Below are 9,059 nucleotides of genomic sequence, written 5' to 3' on the forward strand. Positions count from 1 at the left end.
GACTTCATTCCAACCAGTCGCCTCTGGTCGTCGTCCTTTGCCACAACGATCGTCAGTCGTTGTATTGTGGTGACTCCGTCCCAAGCCTCGCTTATCCGTTATCGTGGTTGTCAAATTTTGACCAATACAATACTTAATCACTAATACATCGCTACGACCGTTATTCTTGAGATATTAGATTCTATACTTGAGTTAAAGGATCATTTTTGATACTTGTTGAAATACTTGAACAATAAGGTTGTTGAGAGTTTATTGAACTATTATTGGCTTGAAAGTTGTGATTGAGATTCATTTGGAATATTCGTTTAATCACTCCCCCCGATGTTATTCATGTTTCCTGCCTTGCTTGTCATTGATATATATATACTTGGAGAGGAAGACATACTTAGTGAGGAAGATCATAAAGCACGAAGGGTGATACCGTGCCATTATATATACATTATCATGTGAGAAAGAGTGTAAAGTACAAATCCCCTTCTTATTTACTATCTCCTCCTATTTATAAGGGACATTCCCCAAAAAATCCTAAAAGGTATAATACAAAGAATATTCCAAAGGTATACTCTACCTATTTCTTTCTAAGTTTAGTCTACCGAAACGACTTCATTCCGACCACTCGCCTCTGGTCATCGTCCTTTGCCACAACGACCATCAGTCGTTGTATTGTGGTGACTCCGTCCCAAGCCTCGCTTATCCGTTATCGTGGTTGCCAAATTTGACCAATACAATGTTTAATCATTAATACATCGCTACGACCATTATTCTTGAGATATTAGATTCTATACTTTAGTTGAGGATCATTTTTGAGAGTTGTTGAAATACTTGAACAATAAGGTTGTTGAGAGTTTATTGAGTTAGTGGCTTGAAAGTTGTGATTGAGGTTCATTTGGAATATTCGTTTAATCATTCTCCCCGATGTTATTCATGTTTCCTGCCTTGCTTGTCATTGATATATATATACTTGGAGAGGAAGAGCATAAAGCATGAAGGGTGATGTTGTGCCACTATATATACATTATCATGTGAGAAAAAGTGTAAAGTACGAAGGGTGATACCATGCCATTATATATATATATTATTATGTAAGGATGAAATTAAAAGCACGAAGGGTGATGCCTTGCCATTTCACTTATATTATCAAGCGAGGATGAGAGTAAAAGCACGAAGGGTGATGCCGTGTCATTTCTTTTATATTATCATGCTTTTATATTATCACGAGTTCATGGCACTAAGGGTGTTTCCGTGCAGGTGATTTCCTTGTGATATCTTTTCCTTGTTTATACGTTCATGTGCTTACGTTGAGCTGTTACTATTGTACCTATGTTTCCTATGTGACTTGTCGTTGTTGTTCTGTTTTTGTTCTCTATCTCAATTGTTGTTATGTTGCCCATGCCTTCTATTTTTTTTAACTTGCAAATATCATGCCTCCCTTCTTGCTGATATATCTATATCATGCCGTTTTTACTTTGTTGCACTTTAGTATGTAGACATGTAATTTTTGACCCTCCCCGAGATTTTACTCTTTTTAGCTTTTAGATATTTAGTTTAGGCCTAATATTGCTATTTTACCTAGTTTTAACTATTTTACTTTATTTTAAGAACAAAAATTAAAAATTACAAAAATAGTTCCATATTTCTCTATTAATTTCACATATTAGATATTTTAGAAAGATATGTTACTTCGAACCTATTTTATTTTAATATAATCTTTGAAATACCAAAAATAGTTTCAACTTTAATTTTCAGTTCTATTTTAAATATAACAGTTTATTATAATAATTTCAACTTTAATTTTTAGTTTTACTTGTATCTTCTTATAAGTATTTTTAGAAGTAGATTAAATTTTTAGCCTTTTCTTAGATCAATTATATAGAATTTTAGCCCAAAAATGAATTCTTGAAAGGGGCCCAATTTTTTTAAGCCCAACAAGACCTAATCCCCTTCTTCTTTAACCCATAGCCCCCTTCTTCTTCTTCTTCTTCTTCTTCTTCTTCTTCTTCAAGAGACAACATGAAAGAACCCTAGCTAGATGATCTTCTTCTCAACCTTAATACACATAAGGAGACAAGAACTAAAAACCTTGGACACTAGAGAAGCCGCCGCCGCCCCTATCGCCGGACTCCAGCCGTTACCATAACTTCCTCAACCTTAGCACACCAAAGAACCAACGGCACAACAGATCTCTAAACCAAAAAGAAGCAGATCGGTGCCCTCCCCCTGCCTCTAATCTCCAAGACTTTAGAACCTAACACATACAAGAACACCAGCGATTGTATCATCTCCTTCACATTACTGCCGCCGCCGGCCAGCTCATCTTCAGCCTCACCAGTCCGCCGTCGGTGACTCTCAACCAGAACACCAGCCCCGTCGCCATTAACCAAACGCCCACCCATTCCTTTTCCAACAAAACACATACACACACGCACGCACATCATGGGTAAAGAAATTTTCGTCTAGCTTGACGGAAATTTGGTAGAGAAAGGATTTTCTTTTAGTTTCTGATACTCCGCTTCAGCTCTTCGCATAAAAAAATGGAATCAGTTTCTTTAAAGTTTTAGTTTTCCTTCAAAATCAGAAAACACAAAAATACGGCTGTTCGTGGCTGCTGTTCGGGTTCATGTTTGAGGTTTCGGTCCGAGTTACGATTCCTGCTGTTGCGTTGTAGTTCTTTACTTCAGAGTTTGTTGCAAATCTGCGTTAAATTCCTTGCAAAATCCATATAAGTTGGCTCGTTGAGGTTCCTTCTCATCCCTTTATCCTTTGTTTGCAATGTTATTTTGTGTGTGATGATAGGTTATTCCGTGATATCGGTCCGTATAAATAGTTTTACGCCATAGAGATTTGTGGTTGATAATCTTAGACTCACTTAGATCTCATTATTTTTCTAGAAAAAATATATTATTGCTCTCTTGATGTTTGTTAGACTTGTTTTACGGTGCTTTCTCTATTTAAGCTAAATTTGAGGTTTCATTCTAATAGGAATAATTAATTAGTCTTAGATTCACATATTTGACCTCCTCCATTCTAAATGAATAACAGTTCTTTATTCCAATATATTTGTTCCAATGAATCCGTGGGTAGTCTTTAAGTTGACAAATATGGGACGGTTTTGAAGACATGATTCTCTGTTAAATTGGCCAATTTTTTATCGCTTCATTTCATTTTTCCTTTGCTATATGTCCCTTGTCTACTAGTTTCTCAAATAGTAGTTATTTGTTTCTCCACTAGCTATTTATTAGTCCCGTATTTGAATAGTTAACTGTTAGATCTTTCATTATTTATATGTTTTGGATAATTTGTTCCTTGTTGTTTGGCTCATATGAATTATCAAGACTTTGGACGTGGGAGGTGAAGTTAAGTAAAAAATGAGTTGGACCTTAAGATGCTTCATTATTTTATGTTATTACTTAACCGCTAAGAGCATGTTTAGGCCGACCAAACTAGGGTAGGCAAGCCGTAGGATTATGTTAATTTCGAGGCGAGAGGTCGTTCCCTTAGTTAAATTTATTCGGAAAATGCCCCGAAGGATTTGTATATATTTTTATCCGGGGTATGTCCCGTAGTATTTTGTAATTGGAGGCCGTGGTGAACATCATAGAAGAAGTAGCGTAGGATAATTTAGAACTTTAATTTTCCTTCTTTTAGTTTTTTTTTCATTTAGGTGGGGACGACCTCGAGCTTCTTTTGTGTTTATTTTCCTTTTCTGTGTTTGTTATCTCAATTCGATTATTTTAAAAGCCAACTAGATCTATGCAACTGTACTAGTTACGGGACTTGGGGAGTGCCTAACACCTTTTCCCCGAGTCAAATGAACCCCTTTACCCAAATTTCTGGTGGAGACTTAAGTTGGAGTCCGAAGTGTTTTTAAAAGGAAAATCATTTTTAAAATGGTGACCTGGCACACCGAAACAAATGTCAGGTGGCGACTCCGAGTTATTTCCTTTTGAACACAATTTTGTCACTTTCTAATTGGAAAATCCTTTTCAAGCTTTACAATTTTTTTTATTAATTTATGAGGGTTAGTGAGGTTTTTAAAAGAAAGGGTGTGACATCTCTGACGACTCTGCTGGGGAATTGCAGGTTCGAGCTAGTACTTGATCTTGTTGGCTTTTTAGGATATTCGATTGAGGTTTTTTTATGTGTTTTGTTTGCTTTATTTGATTTTTATTTTGTTTATGTCGTTTTATTATTTGTTAGTTGCTTATTTGTTTACAGTTTTTTCTTTATGTGTTACTGCTTTATAAATTGTCATCATTTGCATAACCCCGGGTCATTTTTCTGCAACAAGTCTTCCGGAGTAAGTTTGAGCGTACACGGCCTTTTTGTGAGTCACCCGTGTCTTTATGGGGGTGGCGTGGGAGCGTGGAGTGGGCGGATAGCTAGAGCAGCCGCATCGACCACGTGCCGCCCCGAATTGCCTTGTCTAGTGAACCCTCAAACTTAGGTAAGCCTTTAGGTCATGCTTATTTGTATAATGTCATTTACACTTAGCAAGGCTCGGTCCTAGGCACTGTGTCCCTTTATAGGATGCCTATCCAAATTATGTCAAAACGGGCTCATGGCCCAAAAAGGACATTCAATCATCCCTATGTGATACACGTTGCATCTTTGAGGGTAAAAAGGTCATTTGGTGGACCGATGTTTGGGAAAGAAGGGTGAAAATAAAGCAAGTAGGGCCTAGTTATATTTTTCTTTCACAAATTTTTGAAAATGAAAAATCCGATAAAAAAGATTTTACACTTTTCCATCATTTTCCAAAATTCAAAAAAAAAAAATCCAAAAAGATTTTACATTTTTCATAACTTTTTCAAAAAGACAAAAAAAATATGTAATTTTTTTTTTCAAATTAGATGCATTTTTTTAAAATTCTATCCTATATCTAATCTTCCCGAACTACGCATACCTGATTCTCGTCTTTCGGGGCGGGATACGTAGGCAACCCACATAGGGTACGGCCTTTCTTAGTAAGTCTAAGGTTCTTGGCTTCACGGGGTCTTACCCAAATCTTGCATATATAGCCACTTTTGGCCACATCGGCTTTGTTGCAAAATAGGGCTATTTTGCAAAGTGGCTAGTTGAACCGTGCTTGGAGAGTCTAGAATCCACAATTAGCTGTTTCCTTACTTCAAGGCCCGTTCCTGTTGAATTTGAATGTCTAGCCACTTTTGGCCACATCGGCCATTCTTGCAAAATGGGGTTATTTTCACAAAAGTGGTTCCATTACTCATGTCTTAGGATCTTGAGTCCACAACTCGGTGCCATATTACTAAGTCATACCATGAAAGAGAGTGCGAAGGACGGTGTCTATTTCAGACAACCAGATCGGGTTCATGCCGGGGCGATCTACCACAGAAGATATCCACCTTATTAGGAGGATGGTGGAACAGTACAGGGATAGGAAGAAGGATCTCCACATGGTGTTTATTGATCTGGAGAAAGCTTACGATAGGGTTCCTAAGGAGGTCTTATGGAGCTGCTTAGAGGATAAAGGGGTCCTGATTGACTATATTAGGGTGATTAAAGACATGTATGATGGAGCTAAGACTCGAGTTAGGACAGTAGGAGGCGACTCTGCACACTTTTCAGTTATTACGGGGTTGCACCAAGGGTCTGCGCTCAGCCCATTCCTATTTGCCCTGGTGATGGATGCACTGCCTCATCATATTCAAGGGGAGGTGCCATGGTGCATGCTATTTGCTGATGGCATTATTCTAATTGACGAGACACGAGGCGGCGTCAACGAGAGGCTAGAGATTTGGAGACATGCTCTTGAGTCTAAAGGTTTCAAGTTGAGCAGGACGAAGACGGAATACCTCGAGTGCAAATTTGGAGTTGAGCCGACGGAAGCGGGAGTTGAAGTGAGGCTTGACTCTCAAGTCATTCCCAAGAGGGGTAGTTTCAAGTACCTTGGATCAGTTATTCAGGGGATCGGGGAGATTGACGAGGATGTCACACACCGTATAGGGGTGGGGTGGATGAAGTGGAGGTTAGCGTCGGGAGTCTTGTGTGACAAGAAAGTGCCACCGTTACTAAAAGGTAAGTTTTATAGAGCAGTGGTTAGGCCTGCCATGTTATATGGAACTGAATGTTGGCCGGTAAAGAACTCACACATCCAGAAGATGAAAGTAGCAGAGATGGGGATGTTGAGGTGGATGTGCGGGCATACAAGGATGGATAAGATTAGGAATGAAGATATTCGAGAGAAGGTGGGCGTGGCCCCCATGGAAGACAAGATGCGGGAAGTAAGACTCAAATGGTTCGGGCAAATTCAGAGGAGGAGTACTGATGCACTGGTGAGGAGGTGTGAGCGACTGGCTGTAGTGGGCACGCGGAGAGGTAGAGGGCGACCTAAGAAGTATTGGGGAGAGGTGATCAGACAGGACATGACGCGACTTAGGATTACTGAGGACATGGCCCTTGACAGGGAATTATGGAGGTCGAGCATTAAGGTTGTAAGTAGGGGAAAGTTGTGAATATTTCTACAGCACAATAGAGTGAGACTAGCTAGTTAGGAGTTAGACGAAGAATGTCATTGGTCGTCTATTGATGCAGGGCTTTACCTGCTAGTTTTACTATACCAGCCATCTATTTCGTATTTCGTATTTCGTATTCTGTATTTCATATCTCTTATATTGCTGTTATTTATTATGCATTTTTATGGTACTAATATATCGGCTCCTGTTTTTTTTTTAGCCGAGGGTCTCCTGGAAACAGCCTCTCTACCCTTCGGGGTAGGGGTAAGGTCTGCATACATATTACCCTCCCCAGACCCCACTTGTGGGATTATACTGGGTCGTTGTTGTTGTCGTTGTTGTTGTTGTTCTTCCTTTTTGAGTTTGCATCTTTAGCCACTTCTGGCCATATCAGCCATTTTTGCAAAATGGGTCATTTCTGCAAAGTAATTTTTTTAAGGCCATGATTGTTGGGATGTTGGAGACATGTGAGCTTTAAATGGAGTATTTTTCATGTATTAGGGGTCAACTTTGTCAACTTTGCGCTAATAGCCACTTAGGTCATTTTGCAAAAATAGCCAAATTATGCCTTGCATGTGTCCAATAGGAGATTCCATGGTGTCTTGAGTCACTGATCTATTTAATCTTATTTTTCCCATTCAGGTATGGAGCAATTTGCTAAAGTTTGAACATGACAAAATACCCCAGGACCATTCTAGTCAAGACCATTGCATGCACGAGCTGCTTGAGGAAACTTTTTATTTTTTTCCTCTATTTTATGTTGTCTTTTAATTATTAGTCTTGTACCGTAGTATCGAATCTGTCAGTCTAGTAAAGATTTTCTAGTCTTTTGTTATCATACTTCCTATGATGTATTTGAAAACCAAAAAAAGTTTATATATGAAAAGTTCAAAAAGATTTTTGTTTCTTAGTTTATTTTGTCCACTACTTTTTCCAGAACTACGCTTGATCTGATTCATGAGGAACATAATACGTAGGCAACCTACATAGGGTTCGATCGAATCATTTTTCAAAAAATAAAAAAAACGAGAAGAAGGAAAAAAAAGAGAATGAAATTGCGGGACATGAGAAATGAGAGGAAAGAAAAGAGCGATAATCAGAAAGAAAAGAGGGGAAAAGAAATGAAAAACCAAGCGGTGTTAGAAAGGAAGATCAAAAAGGAAATGGGGCAAGAAGAGTAAAATTAGGATGATGCCATATGACCTTCGTACCCTCGAAGCCATTCTAGAACCGTTAACTATGGCTAGGGGCATTGCACGCAATGTGATATTTCTATCTGATAAATGCTCTAATGCTAACATATTGGCTTTGTTTTACTCCTCTTTGTTACTTTCATTGTTATTATAATAGAGGGTGGTTAGTTTGTGGTACTTTGGTGATTTGTCCATACAACACAAGGTCAAAAGCAAGGGAGACATGGCTAGTAAAGATTTGGACACTGGAGTTGTAGACCCACCAAGGGAGATTGTGGAGTTGGAATCTGAATTGAAAGAGGAGGTCCAAAGGTTGAAACAGTAGATGGCAGAAATGTATCAGTCTTGGATCAGGGGGCATCCTCCACCTTCATTCCCCACTAACTACACTGAAAACCCTACAACTATCCCACCACTATCACAAGCCCAGGTTCCCACTACTATTGATCATTACCCTCAACACGCCTTGGGCTTTACCCCTTACCAGAATTACCTTGGAACTTCCTCCCAAATTTTCCATGCTACACCAACCAAAACAACCTCATACCCTGCTCCGACATCTACTCCTATTTTTGTAGCTCCTCCACCAGCTACTCTTCCTCGATTCTATAGCGATGTTGTGTTCAAAGTGCCCGATGCCCAAGGAAAGAGACCCAAGGAAACTTTTAGAGAATTTTGGTTTAGATGGAACGAGCAAGTTAATCGGGTCAGTTTTCCGATTGATAGAAAAGATGTTGCTGAACCCCGCCAACGACATGATCTAGTGGGCATTCCTACTAAATGCTTTCAGCTTCAATACAGATCCCATGAATATCCTCGTACTCTAGATAATCCTCACCAATGCTACTTTCCTCCACAAAATCCCCAAAGTCATACCCCACCTCCCCAGTACTCTATCCACAATGAACCGCCATATGCTCCATACTCACAAAACCCGCAACGACTTGCACCGCCTCCATAGATGTCTTACCCACCTCTACAAGCATATTAACCCCCTACCCGAAAGAGGTTCCAACCAAGGTCGGAGTACAAAATAAGAAGGCAGCAGCAAAGAGAAAAGTCTTTCACTCCAGTCGGAAAATCCTACACAAGCTTGTTTGAAAAGTTAAAACAATCTGGCCTGATTGAGCCACTCATCATCTATACTCCGGACCCATATGCGAAAGGTTTTGATCCTACTGTACGGTGCATGTACCACTCTAATGTCCAAGGGCATAACATTGAAAATTGTCGTGCTTTGAAAATGGAGATAGAAAGAATGATTCAAGAAGGGATAATTGTGGTCCAAGACAGTGACACCCAGAACATTGCACAGAATCCTTTACCTACACGTGATGATGCACACTTTGTGGGGAAGATGCGTGGTGACAAGGAGTATGAGAATCCTCTTGGG

General features: G+C 39.4%; 1 long non-coding RNA gene across 1 annotated transcript; it reads left to right on the top strand.

Moving 5' to 3' along the window:
- Nucleotides 1–468: 468 nt before the first annotated feature.
- LOC107768006 (uncharacterized) lies at nucleotides 469–7,383 on the top strand. Its single transcript, XR_001644055.2, has 2 exons — nucleotides 469–2,737; nucleotides 7,116–7,383. It is a non-coding gene; the product is annotated as an uncharacterized LOC107768006 (long non-coding RNA).
- Nucleotides 7,384–9,059: the final 1,676 nt, after the last annotated feature.

Source organism: Nicotiana tabacum, chromosome 16, assembly GCF_000715075.1.
Source record: "Nicotiana tabacum cultivar K326 chromosome 16, ASM71507v2, whole genome shotgun sequence".
NCBI lineage: Eukaryota > Viridiplantae > Streptophyta > Magnoliopsida > Solanales > Solanaceae > Nicotiana > Nicotiana tabacum.